Source organism: Miscanthus floridulus, chromosome 5, assembly GCF_019320115.1.
Source record: "Miscanthus floridulus cultivar M001 chromosome 5, ASM1932011v1, whole genome shotgun sequence".
NCBI classification, from domain to species: domain Eukaryota; kingdom Viridiplantae; phylum Streptophyta; class Magnoliopsida; order Poales; family Poaceae; genus Miscanthus; species Miscanthus floridulus.
In genome coordinates, this window is record NC_089584.1 from 60,554,622 (window position 1) to 60,575,782 (window position 21,161).

A 21,161-nucleotide genomic window follows, 5' to 3' on the forward strand; every position below is an offset into this window, starting at 1 on the left:
TCTACTCCAGTACAGTGCTTACTACTATATCGCTCAAGCATGCCATATTCATATCGCCTATTCGCCTGCTAGTTCCAATAAATATATAGCTCATTGACTTGTTAGTAACCCATCAGACTACGAAGGAACGTAGACACGAGATGAGCCCCAGAGGAGCTGTCCTGCCATGTACTGTATAAGTATTTGTCCTTCTTTGTCCCAGATTCAGATTGCTACAGTATTCGCCTATTCTAATCCACATTTTGCCATGTCACGTCATAGATGCTCTCTGCTTAACCGTCCGCGTCCATGTTTTTGGCACCAAATGTACAGCATGTAAGAGCAACTCCAACAGTTTGGCAATTTTTGTTTGCCATTTGTTGTAGTTTGCCAACTCCCAAAGCGATATGGCAAGGGGAAAAAAGGCCATCTCCAAGTGTTTGGCAAAATTGACTTGGCAAAACCCAAAATTGTGGACCCAGCTATATTTGCCGCAATTTTTTTTCCCACGCCGTATCTGGTCCCGCGCTTTTGGTCGCGCGTGTTTCTTCGTCGCGGCATTTTCTTCGTCGTGCGCCGCCAGTCCGCGACGGAGTCAGGTCACCGCCGTTTCCTCCTGTCCGAGACGCTGCTGCCCTGGGAACCAACGAGGGCTTCCACGTCGCCGTAGAGTCATTCCTGCCGCCATGGACTGCAGGTCGTCATCGATCTCCAAGGTTCGTCCACTGCCGATCTCCCATTCCTGTATCATGTCAATTCGTCGTATGAACAGGATTGTTCACCTTGAGAGAGGCTAAAAGGAATTTATGCTTTCCTTCTCTTTTGTATAAACAACTTGCGAGGCTAAATATGATATCAATAAATAGGATTGTTCTTGCGTATTATATCATATCAATAAGCTGCGTCTCCGATAATTTTTGTTATATTGATGTTCTCAGCTACACATATGTCATTTGCAGGTGTACATACGTCGATCATGAGGGCTTTCAAATCACGTGCACGAAGACAATTGGATGACGAGTCTTCAGACGACGATGATTCCTTCATCTTCACAGCTGCTCGAATTGTGCGCATGTTTTCGAATAGAAAACGAAGACGTGGTGGTTCGGTCCCTGGCCATGTTGTTATTCATCGGGATAGAGAAGGCGGCCATCGGAGGATGTTTCAAGATTATTTGGCGGGAAATCCGACGTATGGTCCAGATTTATTCCGTCGGAGGTAGTTGTTCTTTCACCTCAAATTGGTTCATAGTATTTGTTTAACTATTATACGAGTTGTTGAACTTTTGTTTCTTTTCTTCAGATTCAGAATGAGTAGGAACCTTTTCCTACGCATAATGAATGCTGTTGAAGCATACGATGATTATTTTGTGCAAAAAAGAAATGCCGCAGGTGTACTTGGATTGAGTTGCTTCCAAAAAGTCACTACCGCTCTTCGTATGCTCACATATGGGGTTCCTGTTGATGCCACAGATGAGTATGTTCGCATTGGCAAAAGCACCGCACTTGAGAGCCTACGTAGGTTCGTTGCTGCAGTTGTAGAAATATTTGAAGAGGAATACCTGAGACATCCCAATGAGGCTGACACTGCACGCTTACTGGCACTCAATGAGAAAAGAGGTTTCCCTAGAATGTTAGGGTCCATTGATTGTATGCATTGGACATGGAAGAATTGTCCAGTTGAATCACAGGGTCAGTACAAGGGGCATGTGAACAAGCCAACTGTCATTTTAGAAGCTGTTGCGTCTCACGACCTTTGGATATGGCATGCATTTTTTGGATGCCTGGTTCTCATAATGATATCAATGTCCTTCACCGGTCTCCATTATTTGCAAACCTGGCGGAGGGTATAGCTCCAGAGGTGAACTACACCATCAATGCCCGCATACAATCCAAGATCTTCCATATGACCGAATCTAAAAAAAAGAGAATGACAAATGTTGTGTCTCAAATTAAGACAAATAGAAGATCAAAGACAATATATATATTCACACTGACTAAAAAAAATACAGATCAAAGGACCATACGTAGACATCTGTTACAAACAATTTCGCTCAGCTACAAAAAAAAAACTTTGTTCAATTCTACGACAAACGCTACTATTTGGGAACCGTAGCACATCAGCCCATCCCCTCCCCACAGAACCCTAGCTAGCAACGATGGAAATCGTATACAAACAATTGAATGAGTGGATCATGGAGTACCTCAACCCTTTGGGACGTTGATGAAGATGGAACCTCACGGGGTGTGATCAAGAAGAAGTCGAGATCGCCTTGCGTCCTTGGGTTTCGTGTGAAGGTCTTCGGGTTCCGCGTGAAGGGCTGGCGGCGTGAGATATTCCCTCGATCAGAGTCCTGGGGTTTCGCGGGAAACAAAGCCGGCGGCGCGGGAAGGGAAAGATCGCGCGCTATCGATTGCCAAGCGGACCGATCGCGCGCATATATGCGCGGAAACAACCGGTGTTTGCCAAGTTGATAAAAATGCCAAGCCTAATTGCCAAACTGTTGGATAGGAGAATTTGAGGTTTTTGGCAAAAAACAAGAATGCCAAAACCAATTGCCAAACTGTTGGACTTGCCCTAAGAGCAGTTCTAGTGTTGGCGAAAAATCAAGTAGAGTTTTTCATTGTATTTTTTTAAGGCAAAAACTATGGAGGAGATTCCCATAATGCTTCAATTTTATAAATTAAAAGAAGGGGATGAGATGAGTTACATACTTACAAGTTACAATGCTTCAATTTTATAAATTAAAAGAAGGGAAGATCTAATTTTATTATACCAGCAAATATGCCATGCGACATGACATGTTTATGAAAACTATTTCAAATGCAATGGAAATATACATTGAATTCTCGATATGTCAATTAGTATATATATCAACAATTTATTTAAATATAAAAATAGGATAATATTTAGTGGATCTATAAAACATTAAAGAAATTTACAAAACTATATGAATGAGTGGCACGGTCTAGTGGAGCTGATGTCCTTTGTTCACCGGTGCAAAAAAAAAAATCTAAAGTGGTGACTGGGGACCATGCCTACACGGTGATTTCATTTTTTTTCTATTTCTAATCTTAAAATAATCCATGACCAGGCGGTAATGTAAACGTGACAGAATATGACTTTAGTAATACCAGCAAACATGCCCGTACATTGCAACGGGAGGAAATCAAAACTTGTATCTCTCTGTTTAGTTACTAATATGTGTATTTTGCATTTAATCCATCGATAATGAAGCAATAATTACATTAGAACATTAACCGTTTATAAAAGTGCAATTTAGAATAATGCTAGCCAAATTAGTAAATTCCTTATGTCGTGCAAAATCAGTAGAAATATATAAACATACTAAATTATCCATGAAAGAGCGGAAACGTTCAGTGGAAAAGTAGAATCACTGCAGGAAGCCCGCCTCGCTCCCTACTGGTCGCGTCCGCTTCGCCGTCGCTGCCGTCGGCGGCAGCTACCTCAGCGTCATCCACCACCTCCTCCCCACCCCTGCACCTTCTCTGCTCACCTCCCCACCCCAATAGGTCGTCGCGGCCGCCTCGTCGCCTGGCCGTCACCGCCTCCTACGGCGCCACATCTGCCGGAGGCGCAACCCCGCTGCCGCTTCTCGGTTAGATTGGACAATAAGTTGCCCAAGCTTTATGTTCATGATTTAATTAATTAGACCATTATCTGATCTAGGCTATAATAAGAATAATTTTGATTCTTAATCAAATTACATCAATAATTTAGTAGTAGAAATATTTGATTATTAAGGATTAGGGAAGGACCAAGGATCCAAAGACCCATAATATTGTGTTTATTATTTATTTTTATGTTTATAAGAAAATTCATGAGACAATTAGGAAAACAAAAATGACATGCAAAATAATAAGGGAAAGGGCATGAACGGCCTTGATAGTCCAAAAAAGGAAAAAAAAGAAAAAGGAGAATAAAAAACAAAAAAGAGAAAATCAGGAAAACAAGTGGAACGGATACGAAAATGAAAGACGGAGGTAACTGATCGGAGATAGTTTAAAAAATGAAAAAAGGTCGAACAGATGACGAAATAGAAAAAGGAAAAAACAAATTTATTATATATATAGTATTTGTATTAGGTATGGAATTTTTTTGCGTAGGGGTATGGACTCTTTGGTTAAACATAGATCATACACAACCCAATATGTTTTGGAATTGGACTCCGTATCGCTGAAAGCTTTAGTTTGGTTTTGGTGAATTAATGGAACCCTAAGTGATAACATAGTTTATCAAGTGATCATGATATAGGTAGCACATTCCAAGTTGTGAAGCAAATGAAGATCATGACATGACGATGGTGATGCCATGGTGATGATCAAGTGCTTGGACTTGAAAAGAAGAAAGAGAAAAACAAAAGGCTCAAGGCAAAGGTATAAATAGTAGGAGCTGTTTTGTTTTGGTGATCAAGACACTTAGAGAGTGTGATCACATTTAGGTTCGATAGCTGTACTATTAAGAGGGGTGAAACTCGTATCGAAATACGGTTATCAAAGTGCCACTAGATGCTCTAACTCATTACATATGCATTTAGGATCTAGTGGAGTGCAAACACCCTTGAAAATATTTGTGAAAGTATGCTAACACATATGCACAAGGTGATATACTCGGTGGTTGGCACATTTGAGCAAGGGTTAGAAACTTCACTGGCAGAGTGTCCGCCCGTAGAGTGTGGACAGTTCGACGGTGCCACCGGCACCCTAGACAGAAAAGACAAAGGTCACTGTAAGTGACCGAACGCTGGTCTCGGTTGGACCGGCATGTCCGGTCAGTGGTAACAGAGGGCGCGCAGTGTCGGTCTCTGACCGGACGCTGTGTCACAAACTGACCAGACGCTGGAAGGCTGTGTCCGATCCTGTTGATGTGGCAACACACAGTGTTGAGGGTGACTGACCGGACACGTCCAGTCATGAGAAGTCGTCTCTGGATGCTTACTGGAAATGACCGAACGCTAGGGTTCAGCGTCTGGTCACTTTGAGCTGTTACGTCCGGTCGTCTCTTGACCGTTGAGATCGGGCGATCAACATTTGAAGAGAGGGGACACGTGGCACGCATCGCGTGACCGGACGCTAAGGTCCAGCGTCCGGTCGATATGACCGGAGCATCCGATCACCCCGTGTTGTACCTAGTGAAGGGGTACAGCTGTCGCAGAACCAACTAATTTATAAGAGTACAAGTACAATGATAGCCCACAAGCGGTCGCACTGTCATAGTTGAACCCATATAAACCCGGTAGTCCGTCGAGTACCACGACGGGTCTCGATAAACGATTTACAACAACCAAGATCATACATGATTCAACATACATGTCACATATTACATAAAGTTCACAGATACATTTTCATCATCAGAGTACGAACCAAGTTATTACAAACCAAGTTTGATAATCAAAGCGGAAGCAAATTAAGTTTGAAAGTAAAGTTTCCAACATAGTTTAATACAGTGCCAAAATAGGATCACAGTCCACAAAAGCAAATAGAGGGATTAATAAAGAAGCCGGCCCAAGGCTTACTCCTCATCCACAGCGGGATAGAAGCAACTCTTGCAATAACCATGATACACAGTGCCATCTGCAACAATGGGAAATAAAACCCTGAGTACGAGAAGGTACTCAGCTAGACTTACCCGTCATAAACCAGAAATAATTCTACTCCAAGGACTATGCAAGGCTGTATAAGTGGAGATAGCTTGACAACATTTTACATAAAAGCGATTGACTCAGTTATACAATTATGATTCCTTTATCAATTTAATTATAACTATCCATCTCTAGATTAGCAACTATCATGTGCCAAACACGTGGTATATCAATTTAAAAGCATACAATATTAACCATAGCAGGTATTGTAATTCCATATTCATTCGAACCATCATGTTCCATAACACAGTTACTACGATGTTGGGACTAGCCAAGTTTCTCACTATCCGGGAGAGACGGCGATTCGAATCGATTTCAACCAGCTGGGAATTTATTCCTAACACAAACTCAGGCATGCCGCGCGAAGGCAGCCTTAGGTCACCTTTGGTACAACTCAGGTACACATTTCACGGGTTCGTACCGCGTCGCACAATCGGGGACAACCAGTTGCCAGGACGTTCAGGACTACCCTGCCCTTGGGCTCACATCTGGCTCCCCACAAGGAGCGCACAACAGAACGAGGCCCGGCCTAAATTGAGCTCCTTGGCTTCGCGGTCGGAACGATTTATCCGGACAGCTAAATGATAGGCATGCGTTCAGTCTTGTCAGAAGCGCCAACAACGGTATGGTTCTTAATCAGCACGGACGGGATCACATGAGTCAACCTACCCATAGACTCCGCCCGGCTTTGATTTACTTTTGCCCTATGGTTCTTTTCCACGATAGCAAATATAGCCAACCGTGCTCTGGTATCCACCTATCACTCATAGGTGACAGGAAATCACCCGACTTCTACCGGTCCAAGCATGGCTAGGCATATACTCGATCCTGGACCTATACCGGGTTAAAGGTAGTATTTCTATATAAGGAATTCATATGCATCAAGTGGTTCCAATCAACTCTTATAACCTAATGCATCAATCATAAGAACTTGAGTAATCATTTGTAAAATATTGGGAGACTTAGAATGTCCGGGGCTTGCCTTTCAGAAAGGACGTGGGGCGGTGATCTGGGCACTCCGGAAGCTCTTCAGGGTTTTGCTCCTCGCCTTCAGGAGCTGCAGCTTGAGGATTCTCCTGCTGGTCTCCTTCCTCTACTTCATCGAACTCTAGCAACGTTATTTCTTCCTCCGATCCTAGATGCATGAATATGGCATAAGATATGGCGAATGCATATATGTTGATAATTATAATATGATGATACATGATGAATGCATTGTAGTACATATTCTTAACATCATGGTGCTGAAGTAATAACAAGTGTATCGTGTTTTTACTGAGTAGGTGCATATCTCTTCTTAATGATTCAATCAAACACTTCAGCCGTTCATGTACCACACTACAAAACAGCAGCTACTTATTTTACTCATAACTGCAGTTCTACTTATCCAAATATGGTGATCTTGGACTTTTTGGAAAGATTATAAAATTGCCTACAACTCTTATTTAATCACCAAGAGCTAATTCACAATTTATCTTAACCAAAATAGACAAGAAACTCAGTGCTGTCCAGAAATTCCAGAGATTAAGCGGAAATACTAACTTTGAACAACCATAACTCCCAAACTCTTTAGCCTATTGCTCTGAAATTTTAACACAAGATATATGGAGAAGTTTTATACAACTTTGTTATTAACCATTTTTATAGCAAACACCATTTTTACCATGCAACACATCAAACTATAGAATATGTACTAAATCCGCTCAAATCGAATTATAAAGCAACAATACTTCTACTTCATATAAGTATTCACATTTTTACAACACAAAGTCTACCAACAGTGCAAGCATACCTAATACACTCAAGAAAACATAATGTGAAACCCAAAATATTTATTTAAATGCATTTATCATTTTATTTAGATACTTAGGTTAAATAATAAACATATACTAAATATACATCATAAATTCTCAAAAATTTACAGTGCCTTTCTAATGCTACCAAAAGACTACTGTAAAAGGTTCATGCCATTTTACCAAGTAGAACATTCTATATACAAATGACAAGACAGAAAGGCTTACAATAGCAAAAATAGAAAACCCTAGTGAAAAGTGTCAAGCAATAGATTTCCTATTTCTCTTATCATCCATATGGTACTAGGATAACCTCCAACAAATTTCATGAATATTAGATTCATAATTAATTTATAAAAATTCATACAATGATCACCTATTTATAAAAGAAAAATCTATAACTACAAATCTACACATGCACTGATACTCAAAATTTTACCAGAGCTCATACATGTCAAGAATAGCTTACCACAAAAATTTCATAATTTTTGGAGCACTGAAACTCTAGATATAAAATAAACAAGTTTGCATGCATTCAAGAACACATTTCAAGTTTCAATTTAAATCTTCCAAAAATTCTACTGCAAGTGTCAAGATTATATTTTTCCTAAATACTACACTTCCTAAGGAACACTACCAAATTTATTTCACAATTTTTGAAGCTATACAACTGGAGATATAAATATTACAAAACAGCATGAAATCTTGAATCAAATGAACTAGCCTAATCTCTACTGCCGCCGACCGGTGGGACCCGCCTGATAGAGGACCCCACATGTCAGTGACACGGAACAAAGCAGTAGCGCTGCGCGATGCTTGCACGGCCAGAGCTCATCACCGGTGAGTTCGCCGGTAGTGACATCAACACGACATGACCCTTGTGATCTAGCGCATCGATTGAACTACTTGGTTGGGCCTCTCATCGGCGCTAGCGACGACAGCGGTGACCATGGTGGCTTGGATGAGCGGGACAGCGGCGCTACGCCGGTGAAGACCACGGTGAAGCAATCTAAAGCACGGATGAGCTTCTACGGACTTAGGCGAACCCAACGCACAAGATGGCATGACCAACGGTGGAGGGAGGTGCTCTAGCCACGGTGATGGGCGTGGCGGTGATGCTCTAGTGAGCTCGCGCGCGGTGCTGGGGCTTACCGAGTGTGGTCAGCGAGCACAGGTGGATGCGGCGAGTCACGGGGGTGCTGGTGGAGCAGCTACGGTAGTGGAGAAGCGGCGAGGGCGAGCTGGCATCGGCAATGGCGACGACGGTGCTTGGTGCTGAGGCGGCTGCTGCTGCGGGCGAGAAAGGAAGCCGAGGCAAAGCAAATGGCGTGCACGGCTGAGTGCGGGCGGGTGCTGGCGGTGATGTAGTGCGCGTTGGCCCGCCTTGGACGCGCTGGGCAGGGCACTGGTGACGCGTGGCCGTCGCTGGCCACCACGCGGCCCGCAAAGCCTGCCGGTGTTGGCCACTGAACCCGGTGTCATTCAGTCCATCAGTTAAGCAATGCGATGCCTGACAGCGAGTTTTGACAGTGATTTAACCGCTAAACCGTAGCTCCATAGTGCAAATGACCTAAATGACTTTTGTAGACCTATGTACTAGCTCCATTTGTTCTTAAGGAATCATGCTCTAATTCGCAACCAAAATCGAGTTACATCAGCCCCAAAGTCGGCTTGTCAGCTTGTCATTTCCAAATGACTTAGAAAAAATGTTAAGTGTTGAAATTGTTGTTTTGCTGATTTTTGTGAGCCAAATTCAAGCATGTTAAGAGCTAATTCAGTCAATGACCCAAAAATAAAAGTTGTTCCCTATATCAAATACTACAACTTTGCTTTAGTGACCACCTCCATGCAAGGTCTCTAACACATAGTTCAAACTTGGTCAAACATGTCACATTCAAAAGATGGTCTACATTCAAACTAGGGCTTAATGACCTATTTAACCCTAACCATGAATATCAAAGTTGTTCATAATGATACTCTAAACATGTTTAAGGTAATTGCAAGGTCACACAATCATTTCATGTATTAGTCCCTCATAGGGCTATCTAGGTTAACACATGAAATCTTACTTAAATGCTTGATCATGAAAGGTGACATTCATGAACCATGTTCCCTTTTGTTAGCCTAAGTGTTGCTAACATGTTTTTGTGACTCATATTAATCAATTACATGTTTACACTCATGAGCATATGCATATACACATGAAAACATGAAATAATAAGAAATGTTGCATATGTTTCAATCGAATGTTTCAAGTGTAAATGCTTATATATGAATGCTTGATGATCATGCTCATGCTATGCAAGTCAAGTTATGCAAGGCTAACACCTAGGGTGTTACAACAACGGCTCTATTTCATGGGGGCTTATATTTAAGCCCCATAGCCGGCTTAAGCTCACCTACTTAGCCATTTGCATTGACATAGCTACCTTGTGAGCTTAGCCAAAGCCCTCCCACTCATCTCCATTATTAATTCATCATCTTTGTGAGATTGGGAGAGAATCCAAGTGCATTGCTTGAGCGATTGCATCTAGAGGCACTTGATGTTCGTGTTTTGCTGTGGGATTCGCTTATTACTCTTGGTGGTTGCCGCCACCTAGATGACTTGGAGCAGCGAGGATCGTCGAGCGGAGGTTGGTGATTGTCTCTAGCTCCAACCAACCAATATTGCAAGGGATCATCCATTGGACACTATCATTGGTGATATTTCTAGAGGTGTACAAACAAGATCAAGATTGGCATCATTTTGTGAGCATTTCTCATTTGTGTCATCTATTGAACCAAAGAAGATAGATGAAGCATTGAAGGATATTGATTGGGTGAATGCTATGCATGAAGAATTGAATAACTTTATAAGAAATCAAGTATGAGAATTAGTAGAGAGACCAAAGGGACACAATGTGATTGGAACCAAATGGGTCTTTAGAAACAAGCAAGATCAAGATGGGATAGTAGTAAGGAACAAAACAAGATTAGTAGCACAAGGCTATACATAAGTTGAAGGTCTTGACTTTGGTAGAAACATATGCCCCGGTTGCTAGATTGGAAGCAATTAGAATCTTGATAGCCTATGCTTGTGCCCACAACATCAAGCTCTATCAAATGGATGTCAAGAGCGTATTTCTCAATGGTTACATAAATGAAGAAGTATATATTAAGCAACCTCTCGGTTTTGAAGATGACAAGAAGCCCGACCATGTGTACAAGTTGAAGAAGGCATTGTATGGTTTGAAGCAAGCACCTAGAGCATAGTACGAGAGATTAAGGGACTTCCTACTCTCTAAAGGGTTCATGATGGGCAAGGTTGACACCACTCTTTTCATCAAGAAGATTGGAAAAGATTTATTTGTGTTGCAAATCTATGTTGATGACATCATATTTGGATCAACAAATCAAGACTTGTGTGATGAGTTTGGAAAGATGATGGCTAATGAGTTTGAGATATCCGTGATTGGAGAGTTAAGTTACTTCCTTGGTCTTCAAATCAAGCAATTGAAGAATGGTACATTTGTGAGTCAAGGCAAGTATATTAAGGACATGATCAAGAAGTTTGACATGAGTGATAGCAAGGTCATTAGCACATCAATGGGAACCAATGGCAACTTGGATAGTGATGCAAGTGGAAATATGGTGGGTCAAAAATTGTATCGGTCTATGATTGGAAGCCTACTCTATGTGACCGCATCAAGGGCGGATGTCATGTTTAGTGTATGCATATGTGCAAGATTTCAAGCCTCACCAAGAGAAAGTCATTTGAAGGCTACTAAGAGAATATTGAGGTACTTGAAGCATACACAAAATGTTGGTTTGTGGTATCCCAAAGAAGCAAAGTTTGAGCTAGTTGGTTACTCTAACTTGGATTATGCGAGATGCAAGGTTGAAAGGAAGAGCACCTCGGGCACATGTTAATTGTTGGGAAGATCACTTGTTTCATAGTCATCAAAGAAGCAAAATAGTATTGCATTATCAACCGCCGAAGCCGAATACATATCCACCGGTAGTTGTTGTGCACAAGTACTTTGGATGAAGGCCACTTTGAGTGACTTTGGAATCAAGTTCAAGAAAGTGCCATTGCTATGTGACAATGAGAGTGCAATCAAGTTGACCAACAATCTGGTTCAACATGCAAGAACAAAGCACATTGATGTCCGCCACCATTTCATAAGAGATCACCAACTAAAAGGGGACATTTGCATTGAGAGTGTAGACACCAAAGATCAACTTGCCAATATATTCACCAAACCATTGGATGAGAAAAAGTTTTGCAAGCTAAGAAATGAGTTGAACATATTGGATTTCTCAAATATGTGTTGATGCACCCCCCACTTATATGACATGCCTCTCCTTCGAGCAATCTAAGGTAAAAGTTGATTGGCATGGCATACATCCTTGCTAAGGACATGTTTAGTGCATCTAGACATTTTCACATTTAATAGGCTCATTCATAAAAATCAAATGAATTTGATGATTATATTGTACCACTATTGCTTCTATGCTTATTTTGATCTAGTGGTAGTATATGACATGTTCATGGGCTTGTGAACCTAGTGTTTAGTCTAGAAAATGAGCTATAAGTGTTTAACTCAATATGGTACAAGATAACCCTTATTTGGAGGTGTGAAGAAGCTTGTCCTTGGATCAAACTGAGTTAAATGTCTTTGGCAAGTATTCTAGATTGAACCAAATTTGGAAAAATAATCCTCACCCCATTGATTGACATTGATATCTACTTTTTAAACATTTGTGGTCATTGATGACAAAGGGGGAGAAAAACAAATATATTAGTGATATTAGTACATGGGGAGAAAAACAAAGATATTAATGTACTAAGATGGTGAAAAGACAACAAAGGGGGAAAGAAATAAAGATATAAGTGATAGGGGGAGAACTTGACATAGGGGGAGAGAGACAAAGGAAATGGATCAATTAAATTTTTTTTGAGCACACAAGTAGGGGGAGCAAACTCATGAACTTGTATGGTGCATTTGAATGTGCATTTCATATGTTTACTTGCATGGCACAAGTTTTAAATTTCAATATTCATGCTTGTGTGGTGTATGCTAGTTATAGGTTTGAATGATGAAATGAAAATCTAGCATGCATAAGTTTATCTAGTGATTTCATTTCCAAGTGTTTCCAAGTGGTATCAAGCTAACCATGGTGCTAAGGATGGTATAATGGTGCACTCTGATTGGTATCACGCTTCAAAGGTCCATCTTTTATATCTTAGCATCATTTGGTAGACATTGTCTCCTATATTTCCTATCTAAACATATGTGCAAGCTACAATCCAAACTCTTAGCACATATGTAGGGGGAGCAATCACTACCATTTGGGGTTCATGAAACTTGTCCATATCCTTTTACACATGATAAATATGCTTGGACAAGCAACATGGATTCAATTAAATTTAATTCGTATCTTTGTGAAAGGGTTGTCATCAATTATCAAAAAAGGGGGAAATTGAAAGCTCTAGTTTGGTTTTGGTGAATTGATGGAACCCTAAGTGCTAACCTAGTTTATCAAGTGATCATGATATAGGTAACACATTCCAAGTTGTGAAGCAAATGAAGATCATGACATGACGATGGTGATGCCATAGTGATGATCAAGTGCTTGGACTTGAAAAGAAGAAAGAGAAAAACAAAAGGCTCAAGGCAAAGGTATAAATAGTAGGAGCTGTTTTGTTTTGGTGATCAAGCACTTAGAGAGTGTGATCATATTTAGGTTCGATAGCCGTACTATTAAGAGGGGTGAAACTTGTATCAGAATGCGGTTATCAAAGTGCCACTAGATGCTCTAACTTATTGCATATGCATTTAGGATATAGTGGAGTGCTAACACCCTTGAAAATGTTTGTGAAAGTATGCTAACACATGTGCACAAGGTGATACACTTGGTGGTTGGCACATTTGAGTAGGGGTTAGAAACTTCACCAGCACCCTAGACAGAAAAGACGAAGGTCACTGTAAGTGACCGGACGCTGGTCTCAGTTGGACTGGCGTGTCCGGTCAGTGGCAGCAGAGGGCACGTAGCGTCGGTCTCTGACCGGACGCTGTGTCAAACTGACCGGACGCTGGAAGGCTACGTTTGGTCCTACTGATGTGGCAACACACAGTGTTGAGAGTGACTGACCAAACACTAGTTGTGTCTGGTCAACCATGACCGGACGCGTCCAGTCATGAGAAGTCATCTCTGAATGCTTACTGGAAATGATCGGACGCTGGGGTTCAGCGTCCGGTCACTTTGAGCTGCTGTGTCCGGTTATCTCTTAACCGTTGAGATCGGACGATCAATATTTGAAGAGAGGGGACACGTGGCACGCATTGCGTGACCAGACGCTGAGGTCCAGCGTCTGGTCGATATGACCGGAGCATCCGGTCACCCCGTGTTGTACCCAGTGAAGGGGTACAACGACTCTATTTCATGGGGGCTTCTATTTTAGCCCCATGGCCGGCTCAAGCTCACCTACTTGGCCATTTGCATTGACATAGCTACCTTGTGAGCTTAGCCAAAGCCCTCCCACTTATCTCCATCATTAATTCATCATCTTTGTAAGATTGGAAGAGAATCCAAGTGCATTACTTGAGTGATTATATCTAGAGGCACTTGGTGTTCGTGTTTCGCTACGGGATTCGCTTGTTACTCTTGGTGGTTGCTGCCACCTAGACAGCTTGGAGCAGCGAGGATCGTCGAGCGGAGGTTGGTGATTGTCTCCGGCTCTGATCGTGGTGATTATGAGGGGTTCTTGACCTTTCCCCGGTGGAGAGCCAAAAGGTACTCTAGTGGATTGCTCGTGGCTTGTGTGATCCTCATCTTGTGTTGCTTGTGCGGCACTCTATTGAGGGTTTGGCGTGTGATGCCAATTAGCTCGTGAACCTCTAAGTGAGTGAATCGCCACAATGAGGACTAGCTTGCCGGCAAGCAAGTGAACCTCGGTAAAAAATTATTGTGTCATTATTTGATTTCGAGGTGATTGATCTTCATTGGTATTCATTCTTGTGATTGATTGGCTTCTTCCTTGACACGGCGGTATAAATAAATTGCTCACTCTCTTTACATTACTGCAAACTAGTTGTCAAGCTCTTTAGTGTAGCTAGTTGTGAGAGCTTGTTAATTTAGTTAGTATGGCTCTTTAGTTAGACTTTGAGAGCACACTAACTTAGTGTAGTGACATAGCTATTGTGTGGATAGAAACTATACAAACTAAAATTGTGGTAGGTGGCTTGCTATTTTAGTAGGCTAGCACAACACTCCTCATATTTGTCTAACCGGTTTGTTAAGTGTTGTTGTAGAATTTTTAATAGGGTATTCACCCCTTCTCTAGCCATTAGGACCTTTCAATCGTGCTAGGCAAGAGCTATTATAACTCGTATGAGCACTGATTGTATATATATAAATTTGGACGGAAGAAACTCTCTATTGTCCGGTAAGTTATAGGAAGACGGAAAAAAATGGATGGACGAAAAAATAGCCAAAAATTTTGCCTCTTTACATATAAGTCCAGACGGAAGAAACTCTCCATTGTCTGATAAGTTATAGGGAGACGGACAAAAAAATAGATGGACAAAAAAAATAGCAAAAAATTTTAACTCTTTATTATTAGATATAGATATAGATATAGATATAGATATAGTATGAATCCTTTCTTTTTTTCTTGGAACTATATATATGGATCCTTTCAATAAGGCATGTATGTAATTTATAGCCAACTGAACTGACCAAACCAACGCACAGATGCCCCATGCAATGCATCCTCGGCCACCGCTTGTGCATGCATGCTTTCGTCGCCGGCTGGCCAACACGTGTACTGCGCCTCCATCTATCTCTGCTTTCCCTCTCGATCGGTTAGTTTATAGTACACCAGATGTTAGCTACGTTGGACTGTTGGTTAATATTTTGCTTAAACATGTAGGAGTGATATGCACGATGATGCTTACACACTCGAGAGTGATCCTCATGGGAACTATGCTGCGTGCAGGGAATCAGGAGACGGGTGTTTCAGTGTAGAATCCACATCCGGTCTATATAAATAATATTTTTTTCTTTTTATTAGATTTCTATTATTATATTTTTGTATTTGATTAAGATTTCTATTCCGGTTACTTAGAGTTGGAGAAATCTAATTGGATTAAGATTTCTACCTAGTTGTTCATATTATTATATTTTCCCCATTTGAATTAATGATGCTTACATACTCGAGAGTGATCCTCATAGGAACTAACAAAGTGTTTGCTGCTGCCGCGTGCAGGGAGTCAGGAGACGGGTGTTTCAGTGTAGAATCCACGTCCGGTCTATATAAATAATATTCTTTTCTCTTTATTAGATTTCTATTATTATATTTTTGCATTTGGATTAAGATTCCTATTCCTATTTTTATTACTCGGAGTTAGAGAGATCTAATTGAATTAAGATTCCTAGTTGTCCATATTATTATATTTTCCCTATTTAAATTAAGATTTCTATTCACCCAAAATCGGAGAGATCTAATTGGATTAGAATTTCTAGTTATATAAAGAAAATGGCTATAGGCGGTTTTCCATATTCACAAAGTTAGTTAAGGAATGGCCGGACCAAAAAATAGGTGGAGAGAAATTTTGTCTCTTTATTATTAGGTATAGATAAGACTGTACACGTACAAACAAAATGAGAGATTAGGACTTTATTAATAATCTAAGACTATTGTACACGTACAAACAACACGAGATATTGTGATTTTGTTAATGATGTAAACACGTGGCTTTATAAGTGTGATTCTGGAGATTTTCATTCTCATTCTTTTAAATTTGGCCACCAAAGTCTCCTTTTTATATTTATTTTTTGACTTTGATTTTATAACACGAACAATCATTATATCCATTTTTACTTATGGTCCTCAGTCCTCACTATAGAAATTCTACACCTCCTGGCGGTTGTGACTTTAACAATGAAGAACAAGGTAAGTTAGACAAATATAAAAAAAACAGAGGGCCAGCTGGTCATAGATGCGCACCATTATGGCATTATATAAGCAAAACAAAATTATTTGGAAATTTTAACCATATTTACATAACGTGGATGAATTTTTAATGCTTAAATAATGCATACCAGCAAAATATAATTATTTGAACCACATTTATATAGTGTGGATGAATTTTAATATCCAAATAAAGCACAAAAATAGGGAAGTATCATATAGTAAACAAGTGTATTTTCCTACACCAGTAATATGCTCGTGCTAACGCTATGGTGATACTAAAAAAACATTATATTTATAGAAAATTATAATATGAACTAGTATAATTGATGACGATGGCAAAGAAGATGGATCTCGTTCATACATTGTTGGATACATAGCAAACAAATTTAAATATTACAAAATCACATAAATGTTGATGCGCTTCAGAACTTCTTGGATATCTTGAGGAATCTTCTCTTTAGATTCATCAGCGTTGTAATTCGACATGTCAACCAATAACTTGCTCGTAGAAATCATTGTCTTCAAACTAATGATTAATTATAGAATATGATTAAACAAGTATGGGAAATGAGGGTACTCACGGTGGAAATTAATGGTAACCTTGTACCATCCCATGAGTGCATAAAGTTGAGAAAGACAAAGCCTACCAAATTCCTAGAACAAAATGTCCTGTGATGGAAGTAAGACATTTCTGAACTGAACACGATGTAGGAAAAGTTTGGGTAAAGAAATTTACTTACCAATTTTTCACCAACTTAGGAGGTTTGGCCAGAATTCTTGTTGTTTGCCTTGACACACCCCTCGACAAAGCAACATAGAGCTGTCCATGGAAGAACATATAGGCTCTGGAAGGTAGATCCCAATATTTGAGATGGTTTGGCCCTGCGCTTTGTTTATGGTCATTGCAAAACTCGGACGAATGGGGAACTTTTTTTAACTTAAAAGGAAGTGAAATATCATCCAACGGAGACATGTATCTAGCATCCCTGTATTGATGAATCTCATTGATTACTATCTTCCTTATGTGATGGGTTTTATTGAGAATGATGCACAATCATGAACTTTGTATATGTACTTAAACAAGTACTTAATAGCTTTGATGTTGGAGAAAGCTTCAACATTGATGTGACATTTATATCTCATAAGCAACCCAGGGTTGTATGGAACCACCCACCTACTGTCCAATTCCGCTCCTCATATCTTTACACGGCGGCCATCATCTCTCCTATACAAAGGGTAGGAACCTTAATCTGACTTAAACGTTGGTTAGAAAATGACAATACCATAATTTGACTTAAACAAAACGGACTACTCCTCTAATTTAAATTTTCCCATTGGTTCCAATTTAATTAGAGGATAAACATAATCATAATTTACTAAATATAACTGCTCTTCAAATTAAATTCTCCCTTTAGTTCGAATTTAATTAGAAGATAATCAACTTAAACTTTGCAGTAGAAATAAAAAAATTGTTTATCTACTTTTCAGAAGCATCTCAATGTACTCATCTACTCTCTGAACAATTTATCCCGTTGATTCAAAATTGAATAGAGATGAAAAACTAATAAAAATTCATCAAAATTCGCTTATGAAAATAAATAAAACAAAAGTCTATGTAACTGTTCATTAGGCCCGCCCTGGGAAAACCCAGCCCGCGGCCCATCTCTCCAGCGCGCACGAGACACGGCCTAGCCCAGCGTGCTCGCGGCCCAGCAGCGCCTGCGCACGCGCGCGCGGTGCCTCCCCTGCGCCTAGGCCGCAACCTGGGCCTAGGGCGGGATTTTGCTTCCCCGCCTGGGCCTAAGTAGCCCGTGCGATCTGAGCCATCCATCCCAATCCGACGGACGCCCGTCGTTCTCACGCGAAATAAAACAGGCAACTGGCGCACCTAACCCTAACCCTAATCATTTCTTACTTTTCCCTCTCTCTCTACGTCGAGACTCCAAGCGTGCGGCCCGCGATGGCGACGGCCACCGCGAGGCCTCTCGCCGGCGCTGCTCCCTTCCTTCTCCCTTTCTCCTATCTTTTCTCAGCGCCACGTAGAGCGGCCGACTCCAGAATGGTAGCGCCGCCATGCCATTTGCTGGTGAGCACTCACCTGGTAGCCGAAGGAAGGCGACAGCACCACCGCGAGTCCTCTCGCCGGCGCGTGCGCTCGCCCGAGGGTGAACGCGCCACCGTCGAGTGGCCGTGTGGCGGTGCCCTGAGCCCCGGCCTGTGTGCCGATGACCACAGCGCCGTGTGGTGGCCCGGCGTTTGCTTCCCGCGCGGCACCATCCGGTGGCCGGCGGTGGTGGCAAGCAGGTGAGAAAGGTAGATCCCGCTGGCACTCTTTCTTAGCTCACTTTGGGTTAGGGTTAGGGTTTGGCGGATTCTGGGTGACTTCCCGTGCGGCGTCGAGGCGACGGCCGGTGGTGGTGATGGTGTGGGAAGTTCCCCTTCATGTCCTTTCTCATTTTCTTCCCATGCGCCGGCGAGGCGGTGGTAGTAGTGTGGCGGGTTCAAGGTGAGCCCGCCCATTTCTTTTCTTCTTTACTAGGGTTAATCCTCTCTTTCTATTTGCTTCTCTCTTTTCTACCCCAAACTAGATCTACCCACTAGCAACCATGGCTCCGATACCATTGATAAGATCTTAAAGTACTTCTAGGCATAGATTAGTGGGTAATACATAGCTTAGGTGAGGGTACTTGCTGATGTACTTCACCATGTGCAGCCATAGCCATGGTGCCACCACGACATGGCCACTGGAGTCATAGTAGTAGGGGAAGCAGAGACGCACCCGCTAGATCGTCATAGGTAGCAGTAGTGCAGGCACGGTGCTGGCGGCGGCGGCGAAGGCGATGGCGCTTCCCGTCGTTTACAGCTCCTCCTTCTAGATCGGACTAGGGTTAGGATATCATGGTGGGGCTGGCGGCTGTGGTGAATCTCGTGTCATGTGCTCCAGCTCCCACCGTCCTTTTATTAGTGCTGTGCGACGGGGGCCCATCAGCTACTTAGAACCGGCTGAGCCCCCCGTTCAGGGCGCGGATCAAGGGCCCAATTAGCCATTGGCCCAACGGGTGGAGATCATCCTAACAGGCTATTCTGCCTCGCCGGTGCCATCGTCCCCATTAGCCGCACCCGGCGCAGAGCGCGTCCCATGTGCCCGACGCCGCCGCTTGCGCCTGTGCTCTCTTCCGCCACTAGTGGCCACCGGAGGCTGCATGTCCGGCGACCGCGTCACCTCCGTGACCTTTGGTCGCCAAACCAGCTGCCTGCGGGCGGCGAGTGGCCGGGGACGCCGGGATGGGCAGGGGCCAGAGAGATGCCCTAGACCCCGGCAAGCGAAGCACCGTGGACGGGAACAACAGATCGCTACCTTGTGAGCTGTGGACAGACAGTTGAAGCAGCAGCCGCGAAGATCATCCGGGATAGGCCGCTGAGGAGGGAGCCCCTGCCGACGGTGCTTGCAGCGGGCACGTCAACTCTCCGAGGTTACCCAACCATCACGGTCAGGGGCAGTCGCCCGGCAGGACGAACACACTGGTCACGCAGCCTGAGGACGATCCGAGTCGGCGCGCGAGGACGAGCCGGCGAGGCAGCAACCGTGGATGGGGCAGGCGCGAGAGGGAGAGCTGTCGAGGCAGTAGCCTCGGATGGGGCAGCGTCAGCAGGCAAGACGACATCTCCCATGAGAACGTCCTTGAAAGAAGGTGACATGTCGTCGAAGGAGCACCCGGAAGACAGGGAGACGTCCCTCCAACGCTGGACCTTAGAGCGCCCTGCCGTGGCGTAGGTGGTTCCCTCAGGCACCGGAGAGGGAGGAGATTGGGTGGTCGACACGCCTGGAGTAGGCAGCGGTGAGTGGCTGGTGGAGTAGAAGGACGGGAGGGGGTGGGCGCCGGGAGGTGGAGGGGGAGTGGGAGCAGGAGCGACGTGAGCCATCTCACTTCAGAAGGTCTTAGATGTTTTTTCACTTGACATATCACAAGGTATGGACGCTGACAAATCCTGTCTGCCATTTTGAAGCTTTCTTTCTTCCAGTATACCGTGTCTTATTTTATAATGCTGATACATATATATCAACTCTCAGTTATTTCAGCGGTACAATGCTGCATATTTTGTAAGTTAATATTTTACTACCCAGGTCTGGTCATTAGTATGATGTAGTGTTATTTGTTAGTATTAGATGATGCAACAATCAAAATGGTGCAGATTGTGAACATCCAACTCGAACTCTTTGCTGGTATGAATGGTACACGGGCGCTAATTACTATTGAGTCCCAACCTCAGAGCATAACATCATGAATAGATTTATATTTTTCCATTGTGTTTGCAAACCTAAAAGCATATTGCATCTATTATTCTCTATGTGACACAGGTATTGTGAAGCAGTACATCCATCTTTCTTTCCCCTTTAATTATATCGAAGTTCCTGTTGCATGTACACGTTTGGAGTTTTCTAATTACCATGGGAGTCTCTTGTCACTTCCCCCATATTTTCTTGCTTATTATCATCGATCATCGTGCAGTCACCAAACATATGGTGCAGTGAACTTCATATTACGTATTGTTACGGCTGAAAGCTCTAGGTTGTTTCAGTCCTTGTTTTGTGTGCTTTAAGTCCTCACATAGAGCTACTTTTATCATAGAATTATTTATAGTAAAATTGATCTGAGGTATTGATTAAATAGAATAAGTAGCAATGTTTTGTTGCTAAATATATTCACACAATGGGGTACATGAAATCAATAAAAACTTGGAAATTAATTTCAGGATCTTTTCCATA

General features: G+C 42.4%; 1 pseudogene; it reads left to right on the forward strand.

Annotated features, from left to right (window-relative positions):
* LOC136454676 (1-aminocyclopropane-1-carboxylate oxidase homolog 6-like) overlaps positions 1-649 on the forward strand; it is a 44,723-nt pseudogene extending 44,074 nt beyond the window's left edge.
* Positions 650-21,161: the final 20,512 nt, after the last annotated feature.